Source organism: Periplaneta americana, chromosome 6 (assembly GCF_040183065.1).
Source record: "Periplaneta americana isolate PAMFEO1 chromosome 6, P.americana_PAMFEO1_priV1, whole genome shotgun sequence".
In the NCBI taxonomy this organism is placed as follows: domain Eukaryota; kingdom Metazoa; phylum Arthropoda; class Insecta; order Blattodea; family Blattidae; genus Periplaneta; species Periplaneta americana.
In genome coordinates, this window is record NC_091122.1 from 156717462 (window position 1) to 156738440 (window position 20979).

General features: G+C 33.3%; 1 long non-coding RNA gene across 1 annotated transcript in view; it reads left to right on the forward strand.

Moving 5' to 3' along the window:
* Window positions 1-15747, forward strand: part of LOC138701965 (uncharacterized) — a 162762-nt gene extending 147015 nt beyond the window's left edge. Inside the window, exon 4 of the long non-coding RNA XR_011332735.1 lies at window positions 15291-15747. This is a non-coding gene — a long non-coding RNA (uncharacterized lncRNA). The remainder of the gene's footprint in view (window positions 1-15290) is intronic.
* The last annotated feature ends 5232 nt before the right edge of the window (window positions 15748-20979 follow it).

The following is a 20979-nucleotide window of genomic DNA, read 5'->3' on the forward strand; positions in this document are numbered from 1 at the left end:
AAAAGTGGTAGCAGTAATAAAATTATTGTACACTAGAATATTTTTACTCCTTGATGTAGTAATAAAGTGTGCCGTGATGGATCCCTAAAAATTTGTACGGCCACTAAATATTTGTATGGATGTTGTTGTGTCACGGCTGAATTTTGTGTCAACGCAAAGGAAGAAAAACTACAGGGAATGCACATATGGGTATGATGTTTGATGTTTCCTTGGCGAACCGTCACTGACATTGTCTGTAGCAGTCTTTCTCCTCCCACTTCTTCCTTTGAGTTGACACAAAATTGAGCCAGTTCGCCTGAATTCACTCACCAAGAGTAATATTGTCCTCTTTGATGGTGGATCTTTAAGAAACCCCTCTTCAAAAAGTTCATATACCGCTTTCACAATAGCTTCGTCATCTCTACCAACTGTGTATGAACGAAAATAGCGCTCTACGAGGAATTCTTTTTCATGGATACTGAGTACCATTTTGATTTGTTTCTTTCACAGCCTTCTTTAGTAACAACTGAAGTAACATTGAACAATGCCGACAATATTTTTTTTCTCACTGAGCTGCGAGTGCAACATAAACTTCGGTATACTTTATTCTGAGTTGTAGAGGAGAAGGTGGTAATATGGGACAGTCTTTTTCCACAGTCTCTAATTTGAAAACAACTTAGTTAAGAATCTGATTTCAGTTGATATCTTATAGGAATATCACGTCTCCTTATGCGCGCAAAGTCATAACATGATTGTATCAAGGAATCAGATGTTATGTTTTATAAATTTCTTATACCGCATAATTGGACTTCCAGAAAATAAGGCTGCAATATGAGACAGACAAACAGCCTGCGTAAATTCTAAAAATTAAGCCTGGAATCACATGCAGTACTTAAGATATGAACACTAGTAACACATTAGATACAGAATTCATCTTATGCAAGTCAATGTCTTGATAGTTGTATAAAAATATGAAGTTCTCCGTTTTTCATTGCTGAAGGCTTTAGTTTTGTCCTCGGAAACTTTTATGCACATTTATCAATACCTTACTTACAACTTACTTACTCACAAACGGCTTTGAAAGAACCCACGGGTTCATTGCCTCCCTCGCATAAGCCCGTCATCGGTCCTTATCCTGTGCAAGATTAATCCAGTCTCTATCATCATATCCCATCTCCCTCAAATCCATTTTAATATTATCATCCCATTTACGTCTCGGCCTCCCCAAAGGTCTTTTTCCCTCCGGCATCCCAATTAACACTCTATATGCATTACTGGGTTCGCCCAAACGTGCTACATGCCCTGTCCATCTCAAACGTCTGGATTTAATGTTCCTAATTATGTCAGGTGAAGAATACAATACGTGCAGTTCTGAGTTGTGTAACTTTCTCCATTCTCCTGTAACTTCATCCCTCTTAGCCCCAAATATTTTCCTAAGAATCTTATTCTCAAACATCCTTAATCTCTGTTCCTCTCTCAAAGTGAGAGTCTAAGTTTCACAACCATACAGAATAACCGGTAATATAACTGTTTTATAAATATTCTAACTTTCAGTTTTTTTTTCGAGAGCAGATTGCATAACAAAAGCTTCTCAACCGAATAATAACACGCATTTCCCACATTTATTCAGCGTTTAATTTCCTTCCGAGTATCATTTATATTTGTTACTGTTGCTCCAAGATATTTGAATTTTTCCACCTCTTCGAAAGATAAATCTCCAATTTTTATGTTTCCATTTCGTACAATATTCTGGTCACGAGACATAACCATATACTTTGTCTTTTAGGGATTTACTTCCAAACCTATCGCTTTCCTTGCTTCAAGTAAAATTTCCGTGTTTTCCCTAATCTTTTGTGGATTTTCTCCTAACATATTCACGTAATCCGCACAGATAATTACATAGGCCTACTTATATTTTAACGTAACACACATGTCAATTTACAGTACAGGCTTTAATATTTTATTATAAGTGAAATTTTTATTATGTTCCTTAATGTAAAGGTCTACAATTTTTTGTAGAATGTCTGTGTTCATCATTAAGAGAATAATTTTTCAACAACGTTTAAAAATATAGTCTATATACCTGTGTATGTTGTATTTCATTGTATTGTATTTAGGCCTATTTACATTCCATGGTATTTGTACAAAGCTTCACAGCTAGAATATGTAACATGTAAAGAAATCTTAATAGTAGGCCTACTAGAAAGTTTTAAGTGTAGTCACAGTCTAGTTGAAATATATACCGAAGAGTTTCACAATATAGCTACTAGCACGACTCAAGAGGTTAGTATCGATACCTAATACTAGACATAAATATTCATGCAATGTTACTGAATGTCATAAATCCACCCCCAGAACAGAAGGCGTGAGTAATTATTTACTTCTTTAATTTGGCCCTAAATAACATTATGTTTTGAGTTTGACTGTGTTATATCCATAGGGAGGCTATTAAAATTGTTACTGCCATATAATGCATTCCTTTTCGATAGCACGATAGACTTGCCGATGGAGTATCAAAGTCATAATACATGGGAAGTGAAAGAACTTCTTTTTAGCGCTAGGGGAACTTCATTTAAGTTAACCATCCTTTTTCTTAAATTTTCTAATGAGGACATTAACAAAATTTGTCTAATGATATTGAGAGATTCAATATCCATTTCACACTATCACTTGTACAACACTACGTAATATTATTTACTTAATTTCATTATTCTTCATTGCACTTTCATCTCATGTTTCTCTGAAATCAAACTGTACTTTATTTTTAAATTTATCGTTTTTTGTGTACTTTCGACAAATCATATTGTATTTTATTTTTAAGTTAACTTCTGTTTTGTATTCTGGAACCTAGTGATCAGCCGTAGATGTCGGCCAGATGTCCAAATTTGTGGAATTTGTAGTTGACGAGTACTTATGCTATGAAGTGTTGCATTAGTTACAAAGGTTTCACGATTACATACGAGGTCTATAATGTAGCATTTGGAGCAAAACAAAATATTTGAACAAAGAAATGAAGTGTCTCATTTTATGGAAACATTTTAAAAACGTAAAATTTGCTAATATTTTTTATGCTCGACCATGCCGAAATGTAGTAATTATACACCTGGTAGCAGTGCTTTAATGCATGTCATTAAAGTACACCTATTCATTAAAGTTCAGGTTTTCGATTATTCTCGGATATGCAATCGAAAGACAAAGAGGGAAACGTCACGGAGGCTGGAAATCCAATACTGTCGCAGAAGGTTATGTTCTGTTACTATAATAATTAGCGTTAATTGTAAATAATATTCAAATAAATTGAATTTGTCATCTCGTTTTTCAATTCTAAATCAATTTCTAGGTTATATCAAAATTAGTTCATGTTATTCTGTAGATTATAACAAGGTCAATGACATTATTGTTCCTTGGAAAAAATCAATACTTTCGCGTCTGCGCACATCTCACAATTTACGAGCGATGCACAAAGTCACTTCCACTCTTCAGTTAGATACGAATAAAATGAATACTTCTGAATAATTTCAAGTTAGAAATATGGTCGAGTATAAAAAGTCGTATGAAACTTGCCTATAATGGTAATTAAGACGCTTGTATGGAAATTATGAAACTCACTTGAGCTCGTTTCATAAACAAACATACTCGCGTCTTAATTACTATCATTATAGGCTCGTTGCATAATGTAATATTATAATATATAGTTTAAATACTTTATTTCAATATTGCGGTTGTGAAACTATGTCATGTGACATCTAAGCACGGAAAGATAAAATAAATAAGTTTTATTTTTAGAAACTCTAGGACTTAAAGCATTTTTGAACAGGGATCTAATCTTCTTCTTATTCTTCTTCTTCCCATCAAGTATTAGGCCATATGGCCTGTTACGTTCTCACAGTTGAATTTTCAATCCAGCGCTTTTTTGGACGACAGAGATCTCTTCCCGTTTGGACGATAGTGGAGCATGACTTTTGGGATTCTATCTCTACGCATGCCATGCAAATGATTTATTCAGTTCTTCCGATAATGTTTTACGTTATTAATTGCAGGTTCTAGTTGTAATTCTTCCTTTACATCTTCATTGCGCTTGTGATCCCATTTCGTATAGACTATCCTGCTGTATATCTCATAAATTTCATTTCATTAGCCGTTATTCTGCTTCCGTCTTTCTTCCTCAATGTCCATGCCTCACTGCCGTAACAAAGTACAGATCTCGCCAAGGTCTTCTATAGGCGAATTCTAGCATGCCTTTGTACTAGGGAAGGTTTACAGGGATCTAATATGGGACACATCTACCATGATAAATAGAACTTTTCCCCAGTAGAGTACAATTTCTCATGATTAATCCGTCAATATTTTTCTGGATATTTACTTCCGATCAAAACATTATTTAGAAACTTTCAACGGAAATATACAATAGGCCTAATCATGTACAGACCTGTTACTGGTATGTAGGCCACACAGTATTCTACTCCTACATAGAGTAACTGATTATGTAGGTTCTCTAATCTCTTAAAATCAGCGGGGAATTCAGTACAGCTGAACAGTTTTGTTAAAATTTTGCAGCCAATAGGTTTTTCCCGACTCAACGACGTGTAGAATGATTCCACAAGGGCAGACGTCTCTCTTCCTGTCTCTCCTCTCTCATTCTCTCTCTCTCTCTCTGTTTCTCTCGTTAGAATGAAGTAAACTTGTTTAATCTTTGATTGAGCTATTTTCATGGACGGTTAGGAAAGCGCTTTGTGAATACTACAAAAAATACACTTTTCTAACAAATGGACTGTCGTCCTCTTCCCCCCTCCCATCCTAGAGGGGTACTAGCATTAACAACTACGTAGCTGCAAAACCAGGTAACTCACTTTGAAAGCGTACATTTTACTTCCTCAATACAGTAAGTACAAAGAAAATGTTATGACGAAGCTAAATGCAGATTTCGAGATTTTAATTGAAAATATACGTTTTCAACATCCAGGAGAATTTGTTTTGGGCATTATGTCTGTCCATTTACAGTGATTTCGCCTGACTATACAGGATGATTCACGAGGAATTACGGAGCATATTTCCGGAGACATTGAGCAAAAAATGCCATATAAACACGGGCCCTATTCTCAATATTTTCAGAGTTACACTAATTTGAAATTGTTTGTAAAATATATTTTTATTTAGTTTTAAGGATTAAAGAATATTACCTGCGGGCTAAAGCAGGGAGATGCACTATCACCTTTACTTTTTAACTTCGCTTTAGAATATGCCATTAGGAAAGTTCAGGATAACAGGCAGGGTTTGGAATTGAATGGGTTACATCAGCTTCTTGTCTATGCGGATGACGTGAATATGTTAGGATAAAATCCACAAACAATTAGGAAAAACACGGAAATTTTACTTGAAGCAAGTAAAGCGATAGGTTTGGAAGTAAATCCCGAAAAGACAAAATATATGATTATGTCTCGTGACCAGAATATTGTACGAAATGGAAATATAAAAATTGGGGATTTATCCTTCGAAGAGGTGGAAAAATTCAAATATCTTGGAGCAACAGTAACAAATATAAATGACAGTCTGGAGGAAATTAAACGCAGAATAAATATGGGAAATGCGTGTTATTATTCGTTTGAGAAGCTTTTGTCATCTAGTCCGCTGTCAAAAAATCTGAAAGTTAGAATTTATAAAACAGTTATATTACCGGTTGTTCTGTATGGTTGTGAAACTTGGACTCTCACTCTGAGAGAGGAACAGAGATTAAGGATGTTTGAGAATAAGGTGCTTAGGAAAATATTTGGGGCTAAGAGGGATGAAGTTACAGGAGAATAGAGAAAGTTACACAGCGCAGAATTTCACGCATTATATTCTTCACCTGGCATAGTTAGGGACATTAAATCCCGACGTTTGAGATGGGAAGGGCATGTGGCACGTATGGGCGAATCCGGAAATGCATATAGAGTGTTAGTTGGAATGCCAGAGGGAAAAAAGACCTTTGGGGAGGCCGGGACGTAAATGGGAGGATAATATTAAAATGGATTTGAGGGAGGTGGGATATGATGTTGAGACTGGATTGGTGTTGCACAGGATAGGGACCAATGGCGGGCTTATGTGAGGGCGGCATTGAACCTTCGGATTCCTTAAAAGCCATTTGTAAGCAAGTAAGTAAGTAAGTTTAAAGATTAAAGAATATTACAGATAGATAATGAACTAGTCAGGTGTATAATTTCTGTAATTGGCCAGTATTCTGTAGCTAAATAGTTACTCGTATAGAAATTTGTTTCGATTTTTCACTACAGAATCACATATTTCTTACGCACTTACCACAACAATTGCTACAAACATGTCATTCTTGTATAAACTCTTCAAGACTGTACAGTAGGATGAAAAATTGAACTGTAAATAATCAACTTGCTAGAAGTCATGCGATTTGTAACAATTGTAGTGGTAAGTGCGTAAAAATAATGTAATTTTCAGTTTAAAAATATCTGTACAAAGCAACTAGGAAATTAACAACACATTTTTAGCTTCAGAATAATAGCCAATTTAAGAAATGTTACTACTTCTGAACTGTTAATTCTCTATTTTTAATATTCTGAAAATAGAGAGAAAAGGACTCTGTTTTTATGACATAGAGTATATAAGCTTATACCCATAATACGAGTATAAGGTTTTTTTCCACGCTCACATTTTACATAATAAAAATAAATTTCTCCATTTTACATGATTTAATACCAGAACTGTTAGAAGGGTAGTCGAGTTTTGAGTATTCTTTTGTTTGTTGCTATGAGACTCTTGGGCGAAACATGTTTTCACTTATTTCCCTAGGGAGGTATTGTGACAAGTTCTGTCGTCAGTAATAACCAACAATATCACAGTAAAATTATATTTCTTTCCTAAACAAATATTGTAACAGCATAATTAAGGCAGTGGGAGTGGAAAAACTATGTAATTTGTTTCCTGGAGTTGTATTACTTTCAACCCATCTCAGCACACTCTAGGTAGGCCTATGTAACCTAAGTAAATGATTACACCTTATGCTGAATTTACATCAAATTAAAATACATATAGTTTTATGACCACTCCAATCATTGAAAGCACTTTGGAAATCAAATTCTTTACGAGTAGGCCCTTCGAGTGTTATTGTTAGCAGAGTGCTAATGGCTAAGTGCACCGAACTCGATTAATTTAAGCAGTTTCGTAAAGACTACTAAAGTTTACAGGTACTATTAAAATTTCTTATAGGGTGCACCGAACTTAACGGTTATGATGTCACCGGCGTTAGCTGGCAATCGAAATTAACCTCTCAACCTAGCCTATAGGTTTCTCCTTTGGACGTAAAACTGAACGCATTTTAGCCGTTCTGTTTGTCGATTTTTTGGCTCGCAATACGAAAGTTTCGCAATTGTTAAAATGGAGTCAATTAAGAAGATCAAAGAACAGCAAATTTTGCGAAAAGTGGAAATATTTGGTGGAGATTTTATCTAAATACAAAGACATTATTTCCCTAACAGATACAGTCGAAACCGGTTATAACGGCTCCAAAGGGACCGACAGTTTACATTCGTTATAGCCGATAGTCGCACGAACCGGGTTCTTGTTTTTTTTTCTTTTTCTTTTTGCTAAAAATTTCATATCTGTAAATTTTAGGCTGCACACTCAAATGGTTAAAGAAAAGTCACACAAAATATGGCGATTAGAAAATAGGGAAACAACAGGACGGATGTGACAACATAAAAAACGGGACTGTCCCGGCGAAAACTGTTCTCTGTTCTTGAACATTGCTCATTCAATTAACATTTAATTTAACTCAGATTCTCAAGAGCTAATTAAGTCATACACATTTATGATTTCATTTTCTACATAATCATCTTCGTTCCTGAGTAGGATAGCCAACTCCGGAGGACGGAAATTCAGGACATATTAAAAAAATACAAAGCACATAAACTTATAATGTATTTCAATGTAAATAAACTTGTATTTTGAAGCTCGATTAATGAATTAGAATTGCCTCCGTGTTATTATTTGGTTGTAGCGGTGTAGCTTTATATTAAAGAACATACCATAAGTCTGTACACAATGAAAAGCACAGGGTTGACAAGTATACATGTCTCTACACTCACTACATTAACATTGCTTGAAAGAATACTTGTTGCTTTCTTTGTTTTTGTTTAATAGTTCTTTGTTTGTTAAAATATAATAAAAAAAATTCTCTACATGACATATTAAAGTTCGTCTTTACCAGAGTGCTGCATTGGAGTTAAATCGCTCGCTTGAAGTCTGTCGAGTGTCGCACTCTCGAGTGAGATACGATCGGTCGTGATACGCTCGTAATAAATAGAAGCATAGTACAAGGTCATCTCACCGACATGTCTTATGTTGTATGTAAGGCGACAGATAAGATACACATATGTTTTGCTCACACGATAAAAATAAGGCTTTATTTTCTGCGTTTATGACAAACGTTTAATGGAACAGTCAATGGAACGTACCAAAACAGGAACATGAAGTTATAAATAAAATAGTATGAAAAACTTCGATATACAGTTATTATTGCTAATCAATAATTATTCAATATTTGATTTACCACATATAAGTTATAATATGATAGATCCATACATAGTGTTCTGCCTATATACTGCGACAATGTAGAAACGTTTTACAAAATATTATTAATATAGCAGTAGATTATTAACAATATTAATAAAGAGATAACGTCAGAGAAAAAATTAATAAAACGAATAATCATGCTGCGCAACTGTTATAGATGCAAATATTGATACACTAATTATTAGAGATTATTATTATTATTATTATTATTATTATTATTATTATTATTAATATTATTGTTATTATTACTAGAAAACTTGATACAGTTCTTGCATTATCGTGATTGTGTTCTCCGTTTATAATAATTACATTTACATCCAATAACATCTATCAGATGTGGCAAAAACAAAATCACTCCTGTGTGGGGGGGGGGAACATTTACCTACAACATTTATATTACATTTTAAAGCAAGATTTGTGGTTGTACTATGGAAAGGTTAGTTAAACACTGCAAAGTTTTGAAATGATAAACATCTATGATGTTACTACACAGTTCATCACTGTAACAAGAACGAATGTATAACGCTCGGCTTATACCGTTCGAGGATTTATCGCTCGTGACAATTTTACCCATCATGCATGTGCACTACCTATCGGATTATGCTATGAACTACTTGGCGCTCGAGCGAAAACGTCCGATGTAGATCTCTGGTCTTTACTAAGAGTTCTGATTTCTGGCCTCATCTGGTTCCTCTCGTCAGTTCAGAGATTCTTCATTAAACAAAAAAAAAAAAAAAAACTCGCTCCATATGAGCATTGCTAATTGAAAGAGCATGTATATATTCAGCAATTTTCTTTAAGTTGAGCACATAAAGTGTCTTCAAAGCAGTGTCCCAGAGTTCTTCAGGGGTTGACAGATCTTTCAATATCTGCATCATCTCTTTCAATAGGCAATACTCTTGGCACAATGCATCACCATTTTCAAAGTCCAGTTTTTTATTAAAATGCAATACTTATATTCACAATTTCAGTAAGGACACTGACTGTGAAAGTATCAATAAGGCTTAGAAATGTGATTTTCTTAAGAAGTGAAGAATAGTAATCAAACCATTTTTGCGAACAGTCAATGGTCCTCTGATACACATTCAGTGCTTCCTTCTTAAAGAGATGCACATCAGAGTCACTCAAGGTATTCAAATGCTGATTTACTACCAAGCCATGTCATCAAAGAGTGCCATGAACTCGCTTCTGTGTTCTATCCAAAGAGCTTATAAAGCTTACAAACTCTTTGCTTCTATTCATCAAAAAGAATATCGTATAATTATAAAACGTCTTTGGTAGTCATTGCAAACTACGTCGGATATCTAATAATGAAATATCAATATGAAATTTCAGAATATAATATTGCAATGAACAAAATTCCGGACATTAAGCGTCCTGAAAATAATTCAATTTTTTCCTGCATAGAGGACTGATTATATTAGGAGAAAATCCACAAACGATTAGGGAAAACACGGGAATTTTACTTGAAGCAAGTAAGGAGATAGGTTTGGAAGTAAATCCCGGAAACACAAATTATATTATTATGTCTCGTGACGAGAATATTGTACGAAATGGAAATATAAAAATTGGAGATTTATCCTTCGAAAAGGTGGAAAAATTCAAATATTTTGGAGCAACAGTAACAAATATAAATGACACTCGGGAGGAAATTAAACGCAGAATAAATATGGGAAATGCGTGTTATTATTCGGTTGAGAAGCTTTTATCATCTAGTCTTCTGTCAAAAAATCTGAAAGTTAGAATTTATAAAACAGTTATATTACCGGTTGTTCTTTATGCTTGTGAAACTTGGACTCTTACTTTGAGAGAGGAACAGAGATTAAGGGTGTTTGAGAATAAGTTTCTTAGGAAAATATTTGGGGCTAAGAGGGATGAAGTTACAGGAGAATGGAGAAAGTTACACAACACAGAACTGAACGCATCGTATTCTTCACCTGACATAATTAGGAACATTAAATCCAGACGTTTGAGATGGGCAAGGCATGTAGCACGTATGGGCGAATCCAGAAATGTATATAGTGTGTTAGTTGGGAGGCCGGAAGGAAAAAGACTTTTGGGGAGGCAGAGACGTAGATGGGAGGATAATATTAAAATGGATTTGAAGGAGGTGGGATATGATAGTAGAGACTGGATTGATCTTGCTCAGGATAGGGACCTATGGCGGGCTTATGTGAGGGCGGCAATGTACCTCCGGGTTCTTTAAAAGCCAGTAAGTAAGTGAGTAAGTAGAGGACTGATTTCCTGACAATCTGGAAAAATTCCGAACGGTTGGCAACCATATTCCTAAAGTTTTCTCTAATCCATTGTGGTTGTCACATTTTATGAGCATTCACATATGAAAATTTGTCGCATTGCGACTATGGTTCAAACTCTTATTATTATTATTATTATTATTATTATTATTATTATTATTATTATTATTATTATTATTATTATTATTATTATTATTAGCATTGAACTCTACCATTTATCACTATGTAACGGATTAGGCCTAATGCCATCGTCTCAGAACATCGTTTTGCAGTTGCCGATTGAATAGCTCAGCTTTAACTTTGCACAGTAGCCGCGGTAGGGGGTTCGATTCCCCTCCAGGCATGATGTCCGTTCTCACATGTCCGGTGTTGTCTTAGGTGGAGGCCCGGTCGTTGTATTGATCCCATATCACTGGGATCCTACCATGTGTTAATGTGGTGTAGGTCGAAATATGTTCTGAAGTAAACTGCGGTAGGTCTTTGGACGAATCTCAACAGGCGCATTAATTTGTGGACGGTCAATTTCATCGGAGAAATATTATTTCAACTTCAATTAATACGCGACACTATTGTAGTAACTGCTGTCAATAAAGGAAAAATAAATAGGAACCTGAATTTTATAAGGCAATCGTAACACCAACAATTTCATATGGAGACGAGATACTTTGTTATGAAACGCAGGATTGTAGCAAAATACAGGTGGCAGACAAAACCAGGAAGAGAAAAATAAATTGGTTGGGTCAGTGGCTAAGAAGAAACTACTTACTGAAAGATATACTGGAAGGAATGGTGAACGGGAGAAAAGTTCGGGGCAGGAGATATCAGATAATAGACAACATTAAGGTACATGGATCATATGCGGTGAGATAGGCAGACAATATCAAAGAATGGAGAAAGCTGGATTTGCAGTGAAAGGTCTGCCCTTGGGCAGAACACCATGAATTATGGACTAATTATTCCTTAATATTATGAAATTTAATATCAATTCAGACTCACAAAAGTAATAGGCCTATTTCGGTTTATGTCTAATTTTTCTCATTGATTAATAATATAAATAAATTTCTACAGTATGTTTACGTAGCGTAATATTTCGGGCTATGCCTTATTTATATCCCTGATTAACACAGAAATAAGTAATACTTCGGGTCATGTCTAATTTCTATTCTTGATTAAAACAGAAATAAGCTTCTTTGTTTACGTAGCGTAATATTTCGGGTTATGCCTTATTTATATCCCTGATTAACACAGAAATAAGTAATACTTCGGGTCATGCCTAATTTCTATCCTTGATTAACACAGAAATAAGCTTCTTTGTTTACGTAGCGTAATATTTCGAGTTATGCCTAATTTCTATCCCTCTAACACAGAAATAAGTAATATTTCGGGTCCTGTCTAATTTCTATTCTTGATTAACACAGAAATAAGCTTCTATGTTTACGAAATATGTCTAATTTCTATCCTTGATTAACACAGAAATAAGCTTCCATGTTTATGGAATATTTCGAGTTATGTCTAACTTCTATTCTTGATTAACACAGAAATAATCTTCCATGTTTACGTAGCCTAATATTTCGGGATGTGTCTAATTTCTATCGTTGACTAACACAGAAAACATTTTCTATGTTCACTTAGCCTAATATTTCAGGTTATGTCAAATTTTTATCCTTGATAAATACAGAAATAAGTTTCTATGTTTAAGTAGCCTAATACTTTGGATTATATCTAATTTCTATCCTTGATAGGCTATACTTGATTAACACAGAAATAAGCTTCTATATTTACGTAGCCTAATATTTCGGGTTATGTCTAATTTCTATCCCTGATTAACACAGAAATAATCTTCCATGTTTACGTAGCCTAATATTTCAGGTTATATCTAATTTCCACCCTTGATATCCTTGATTAACACAGAAATAAGCTACTATGTTTACGTAGCCTAATATTTCGGGTTATTTCTAATTTTTATCCTTCATATCCTTGATTAACACAGAAATAAGCTTCTATGTTTACGTAGCCTAATATTTCGGGTTATAGTCTACCTAATTTCTATCTTTGATATCCTTGATTAACACAGAAATAATCTTCCATGTTTATGTAGCCTAATATTTCGGGTTATATCTAATTTCTATCCTTGATATCCTTGATTAACACATAAATAAGCTTCTATATTTACGTAGCCTAATATTTCGGGTTATTTCTAATTTTTATACTTCATATCCTTGATTAACACTGAAATAAGCTTCTATGTTTATGTAGCCTAATATTTCGGGTTATAGTCTACCTAATTTCTATCTTTGATATCCTTGATTAACACAGAAATAATCTTCCATGTTTACGTAGCCTAATATTTCGGGTTATATCTAATTTCTATCCTTGATATCCTTGATTAACACATAAATAAGCTTCTATATTTACGTAGCCTAATATTTCGGGTTATTTCTAATTTTTATCCTTTATATCCTTGATTAACACTGAAATAAGCTTCTATGTTTATGTAGCCTAATATTTCGGGTTATAGTCTACCTAATTTCTATCTTTGATATCCTTGATTAACACAGAAATAAGCTTCTATGTTTACGTAGCCTAATATTTCGGGTTATACTTCATTTCTATCTTTGATATCCTTGATTAACACAGAAATAAACTTCTATGTTTACATAGCCTAATATTTCGGATTAGGTCTAATTACTATCCTTAATATTCTTGATTAACACATAAATAAGATTCTATATTTACGTAGCCTAATATTTGGGGTTATGTTTAATTTCTATCCCTGATTAACACAGAAATAATCTTCCATGTTTATGTAGCCTAATATTTCGGTTATATCTAATTTCTTTCCTTGATATCCTTGATTAAGACAGAAATAAACTTCTATGTTTACATAGCCTAATATTTCGGGTTATTTCTAATTTTTATCCTTCATATCCTTGATTAACACAGAAATAAGCTTCTATGTTTACGTAGCCTAATATTTCGGGTTACAGTCTACCTAATTTCTATCTTTGATATCCTTGATTAACACAGAAATAAGCTTCTTCTATGTTTACGTAGCCTAATATTTCGGGTTATACCTCATTTCTATCTTTGATATCCTTGATTAACACAGAAATAAACTTCTATGTTTACGTAGCCTAATATTTCGGATTATGTCTAATTACTATCCTTAATATCCTTGATTAACACAGAGAAAAGCTTCTATGTTTACGTAGCCTAATATTTTGTGTTGTATCTAATTTCTATCCTTGATATCCTTGATTAACACAGAAATAAAATTCTATATTTATGTAGCCAAATATTTCGGGTTATGTCTAATTTCTATCCCTGATTAACACAGAAATAGGCCTAAACTTCTATGTTTACGTAGCCTAATATTTCGGGCTATGTCTACTGTAATTTATTTCCCTGATTAACACAGAAATAAGCTTTTATGTTTATGTTAGAAATTTATTTTTTCAGTCGTTAACTTTAATACTTTATATATTTTGTTAGGTGTTAACCTTTACATAATAAATTACGTGATGTATGAACGTTTTCGTTGAGCATTTCAACATCGTCAGATACAAACTGTCATTTTACAATATCAATACTCTCAATGTTATCTACACAATCTACACATACAATACATGTTTACTATCATATGGGGATAAAACCTATTAAAAATTATATGAATTAGTTTTATAATGTTCAATTGTGGATACCCCAAATGTCAACAATTAAAATATACTTATATTATCATGGATATATTTTTTGCAAGTCATCACATGTGAACACTATTATGAGCGATGTAATGATATGAGACTAAAAGTGAGATTAAAATATAAAATTGAGCTAACTCTATTCAATGCTTTACTATGCATGTGAGGCTTTGCAAATTACAATGTTTTGTTACAAGGTATTCGCTTTTCCATATCATGGTGTAAGATTCTAGCCTGTTATAACTGCCTATATTTTGCAGATCTTGGTGTTATTATTTATACCAATATGTTGGGTTTAAATTGTTTATAGTTAATTAGATGATGGGCGTATGTTCTGTTGTTGCTCATGTTACGGGATGATTATTCAATCCAGCAGTGATGTTGTAGAAGTTTATTTAACATGGTGTGAATCGAATGTCTGAGATCGTTGTTTTAGAAGTGTTTTCTGTGGATGTTGGTATGTAGCCTAATATTTCGGTTTATGTCTAATTTCTATCCCTGATTAAAACAGAAACAAGCTTCTATATTTACGTAGCCTAATATTTCGGGTTATGTCTCATTTCTATCATTTATTAAACATTTATTATGTTTACGTAATGGGCCTATTTAGGGCTATGTATAATTTCTATTCTGGACGTAACAGAAGAGTAGATTAGCAGTACGGAAAATATAAAATAAAAAAGAGGGAATACCCTAGATAATACAAAAATACCGCTAATGTCACGACAATCGTATTAAAAAAAAATTGTCTAAGATTTGCACTTTTGTTCTCTTGCAGGAGATTTCTGACATCCTGAACGGGAAAGATCATTCAAGAAGAAATATGTGAAGAGAGAGGCTTTGGAACGAAGACAATACTTCACAATACTCAGGCCCAATTCTTCCCAATCGTTAAGTACATCACTGTAGGTACTAGAAGTATTCCAAGACAACAGTAGGCCTATAATACATTGTATAAGTGATGTAATAAATCAATGAATATTAAATGAAGACTATGGTGTTTTATTAAATAGAAATATCAACATTTATTGTCTACAGATGATTCGACGATTTTAGACATAAAATGATTTAAATAATGTATCAAGACTAATATTATATAAAAATGCTAGAAAGAATATAGGGCTGGAATTTTGACGATCTAAAAATAATAAAATCTGTCATAAAATAATAAATTTCAATTTCAAAATCCATTAGTAACTTGAAGTAAACTTAATAAGATTAAGGGGACACTCAACTATATTTTGGAACTTTTTTCCTATTTCACCAATCTTTTTCAAATTTGGAGTAAAAGGTTACTAACATGGAAAGTAACATGCAAAATCTCAGCTCATTAGATCCAATACTTTTCAAAATAAAAAGTATTTCAATTTTTAATCAATCATTAATTGAAATATCACTTTTAATTATCATTTTTTATTTTTTGGTTTTGTGCATTTGACTGTGGCTTCTCAATGAATAGGGGAAGAATTCTGCTTATTGATTTAGTTCTGTCACGTAAATTAGTGTAGAAATTTAATTTTTCATTTCTATGACACTTTTTCTCCAATTTTTAAGTTGAGTGTCCCCTTAAAATGATATTGTTACTTTAAACGGGGGGATAGTGTGTTAGAAAATACCTTTTCAACATTACATATCGAATGCTACTAATAGGCCTATGTGTAGTTTATCCGGTAATATATTATATATTATTATATATTTATTTATTATTATTACTATTATTATTTTCCTAATTGAATTAAATTGTTTCCTAGATCTGAAAAAAATTTATAATAGGCCATAATGTATTTAATGTAGGCCTATTTTTACTTTTTCTAGCTTTAGGCCTATGTTAATATATTAACACAGCGGTTCACAAAGTTTTTGAAGATCCGACCCACTTTTGGGTGAGATTTTCTTTCGCGACCGTACCGGTACTAAACCCCATATGAAAAATATAAATCCTTGTAAAATCGAAAATAATGATAGGCTAATTTTACCTAAAATCAGTGGATACCACCTAAAGTAGGCCTACGACCAAATTGAATTACATATGGTGCCAAAATCACATGAAATATTAGATGAACATCATTTCTAGTATTTCAAATCATTGTGGTAATGGTTAAGTTAACAGAACTTTTAATATATCTATACGTATAAGATGAGAAATCGGAATATATGCAAATCTATTTTCCAATTGTAGAATTGCATTCAGTCTATTTGGCCATTTTTATTATTAAATACATTATATTATATATAATTTTTATTAGAATTCTGTCATTACATTTTAAGTTCCTTTTCTTCCAAAACAACGCCAATCCTTGTCTAAAATTTTGTGTTATTATCCATATCACTTGAAAACAGGCTCAGTCCGTAGATCGGTGAATAAAAAGATTATTAGCCCACTCCTTTCATAAAAATGGACAGAACGCGTTTTGAATAATAAGTTTGCAAGGCCAAGATGTTAACACTATAAGAGCCAGAGATAAAATTAATGGGTTTACAAAGAAACTTGACTTCTGGTCAATATCATTTGACAAAAATATATTTGATTCATTCCAGTATATTAAGGAGCTAATGTAAAATTTAGTTACATATTATAGGCAAATACTGTGTTTTTGAGGACATGCAACCAAGTTTCCACAATTTTAATCAACTTTTAGAATATATTCAGGAAGAAACTGAAAACAATTATGACTATTACAAAGATGATGAATCCGTTTTTAGGCAGTTGCGTTCAACTAGATGAAATTTCAGAAACTATAAGGAAAATCTCCTTTAAATATGTAGGCTACCTACAGATGAAATGAGGCGCTGACATGGGAAAGGTAGTAACTGCCAAAAAAAAATTTCAGGGGAAGCAAAAAACAAATTTATGAACATTTTCTCACTTACATTATTACAGAAACTGCTTTAAATGAAAGGCATACACTCATGTCTCTGTTACAAATGAAATTTGAAAAGTCTGACACAGATTTATCTGTGAAATCCTATTTTATGAAAATACAACATTGAAATCACTCCTGAGCCAAACGAGAATTAACGTTATTTATACATTATGCACAAATTTTTCGATAAAATGTATGATACTCTTCATCGAGGAAGTCTAACATAGATAACAAGTCTCTCTTTTTGGCATCAGGGACGACTGGTCTTCTTTCAAGGCGTTGCAAGCACTGCAAGTTAGTGATTGACGTTAATGACTGTCCTTTCTTAAAAATCTTGTGCTCTGTCCACATTTCAAGATCATTAAATGACTGTCTTGTTTTTATTAGAGGAAAATCAGCTCTTGAGTGTCTAATCCAGTTGAGGGTGCTGATTTTGATAGGAGTTGTATTCAAAAACTTGTCACATTCTGCAGAAAAGTCGAAGAAATCCTCATCCTTCATCATTATTACATTATTAGGCCTTACCTCTTCTGGAAACATGGTCTTGCATCTTTTTTTTTCTTTTCTCTATGATGCCAAATTCCCTATCACATGGCATGTAGGAATGTTCTGAAACCAGGAATTTCAAGTCCACTGAATCAAAATGTTTCTTGGCAATAATGTAAATCAGGACCATTAGAATCATCCGATTCTTATTCTGCCCTGCACAGTTATCAGCCCATATTTGTCTAGACACACTCTGATGTTGTAAAAGGAGTTACTACCTTCTCCGCGCCAACAGCTGTGCACATACAACTTACAACATCTAGTGACTACTTCGTTTCATTACATACGGACATATTACCTTGTCTGTGCCATTGGCATGGCCATTTACTACCTTCTCAATGAAAAACCTAAAAATTCGAATTTTTGGCAGTTACGACCTTTCCCATGTCAATGCCTCAAATGTTTAATTTTTTTTCGCAGAGCGTAGATCAATTTTAGATCAAAAGAATGCAAGAATACCTCGAGTTTGCAAAAATAGGCAATTCTTAATTTTTTTAATATTTGCAATCTTGTATTTATGCAAAATGAGTTTCTCGTCTATGATCACCATTAAAACAAAAGTGAGAAATTTCCTTGAACTTTAAAATGATATTATTGTGTGTGTATGGAATGCTGAGTCCAGATTTGAGAAGATGCTTCTGAAAAACAAGCACATTAATGGCATTAATTATTTCTTATATTGTAACTACTGAAACATTTATTCTTATGTTCAATATTGTTTATGTTTATGTTTCTAAATACAAAATAAATATTAATAAGAAACTTTTTTACTTATTTTGTAATCATCTCGCGATCCTTCTCAACCCTTTAATGGCCAAGGAAGCTTTTAATAGAAAAAGGAGCATCTCCTGCGGGTCTCTGGAAAACAGAGAATAAGCTTAGTAAGAGCTTTGTGTGGAGTGCGGTATTGTATGAGGCAGAAACATGGATATTATTCTACGACGAAGTGAAGAGAAGCGACTAGAAGTATTTGAAATGTGGATTATTTTTTTACGACTCTTTATCAACATCTTAGTTTATTTAGCGTCTGAATGAGATGAAGGTGATAATGCCGGCGAAATGAATCCGGGGTCCAGCACCGAAAGTTACCCAGCATTTGCTCATATTGGGTTGAGGGAAAATCCTGGAAAAAAATCCAACCAGGTAACTTGCCCCGACCGGGAATCGAACCCGGGCCACCTGGTTTCGCCGCTATACGCGCTAACCGTTACTCCACAGGCGTGGACTCGATATGTGGATATGGAGAAGAATAGAGCTTGTGAAATGGAAAGATATAATAAGAAATGAAACGGTGCTGAAAAGAGTGGGTGAAGAAAGAATGACGCTGGAACGATCAAGAAGAGAAAAAGAATTTGACTGGGTCACTGGCTGAGAAGAAACTGTCTGCTGAAGGATGCAATGGAAGGATTGGTGATCGGGAGAAAAGTTCGGGACAGAAGAAGTTATCAGATGATAGACGACATCGAGATATACATAAATCATATGCGGAGACAAAGTGCAATGTATAAAATAGGAAAGATTGGAGAATGTCGGGTTTGCAGTGAATGATCTGCTCTTGGACAGAAAACTATGAATGAATAAATGAATACATGAATGTTGTAGTTGTAATTACATTGGAAGCTTTAGAATCAGAATACAGTAGGCCTATTAATTTTTAAACAAGAAAATTCTCTATTTCCAAATTAGGCCTACCGTGAAATAACGTTACCTGTATAAATTAGGCCTATTTGTATACTTATATAGCCTATGTTTTGAATTTTATTACGTATTACAGGAAAATATTAACTTACAGGGCTATAGGCCTATTTACAATAACGTAAGCTGAAAGCTCTTTGTTTACATTTTAATTTACTTAGGCCTAAATCTTAGAAGTTTGTGTTCTGTATGTTTTACAGGTAGGCCTATGGGTTATGCGTACTTAACGATGTTAGGCGCTAATGTTACTTAGGCCTAGGCCTACATCTTGTGCCCAGCACAGGCTCGTAGATAAACCTTATTCAACGTTAAAAAAATATCTTTCAGAGCCTAGGGATTATATAGGCCTATTATTTTCTACACTGCCAAATTAAGATTCTTTAGAAAATATTAGGAAAATTGCTTAGCACATTCTTCCCACTTCTCCCAGTAGGCCTACCTAATTTCGCAACTGAACAAAATAATAAATAATTTTACGCAAGTAATTCGTTACAAAGACAGTTGATATGTTTGTCCCATTTCAGATGTTTATCAATTATGGTCTCTAAATATTTAATTTCGGAAGATTCACTTATAATTGGATAATTAATTGCGGAACAACCCTAATTGTGTAGTTTAATGTTTAGGGGAAAATTAGGCACTTTATAACATTTACTAAGTTAGTTAATGAAAAAGGAAAAAACTATAGTTTCAGCAATGTTAAGAGAGAAAATAAAAATATCTCGCTAGGTGTAATTTATTGTTAAGTTATAAGCAGAGCTCGGATGTTTGGCAAAATGCCTTTTTTTACTGGGTGGAAGTAAATCATTATTTGCATACTGTAGATATAAATGTGATTTGGATAAATCAAAGTGATAGGGCCAATTTTTATTTTGCCTCTTTAAGGTGTTTCTTACTAATTCGATAATAAATTCCCTTTTTCGTCATTTTAAAGCAATATTTCTTTGTTATGGTAGCAATGGTTATTGTTTTAGGACCAAAAATTAATCTTTACGTACAATATTTCTTGTTTATTTGCAATTTTCTAATTAACTGTAATGTAATGTGTATGAAATTTAAATATATCAAACAATGACTAACTTTACTAATAATAATAAGTAAGAGTAATTTATTTCTGTGCTTAATCTGCTAATAATCGTGCTTTAATACTATTGGTGTAATATGAATAATGATCGACAATCCACAGTTACAAATATAATATTGTAATGTCTTCACGATACCAATAATCAGCCTTATAATTTTAAATATTAAGCTCGTTCTCATAGAAGTTATCACGTAGCATTTCCAATTGTTTGCTTTCATATTTTCAAATCTTACTGTTACAATTTTATGTTACACATGTTTATTATTGTAGGAGAAAGA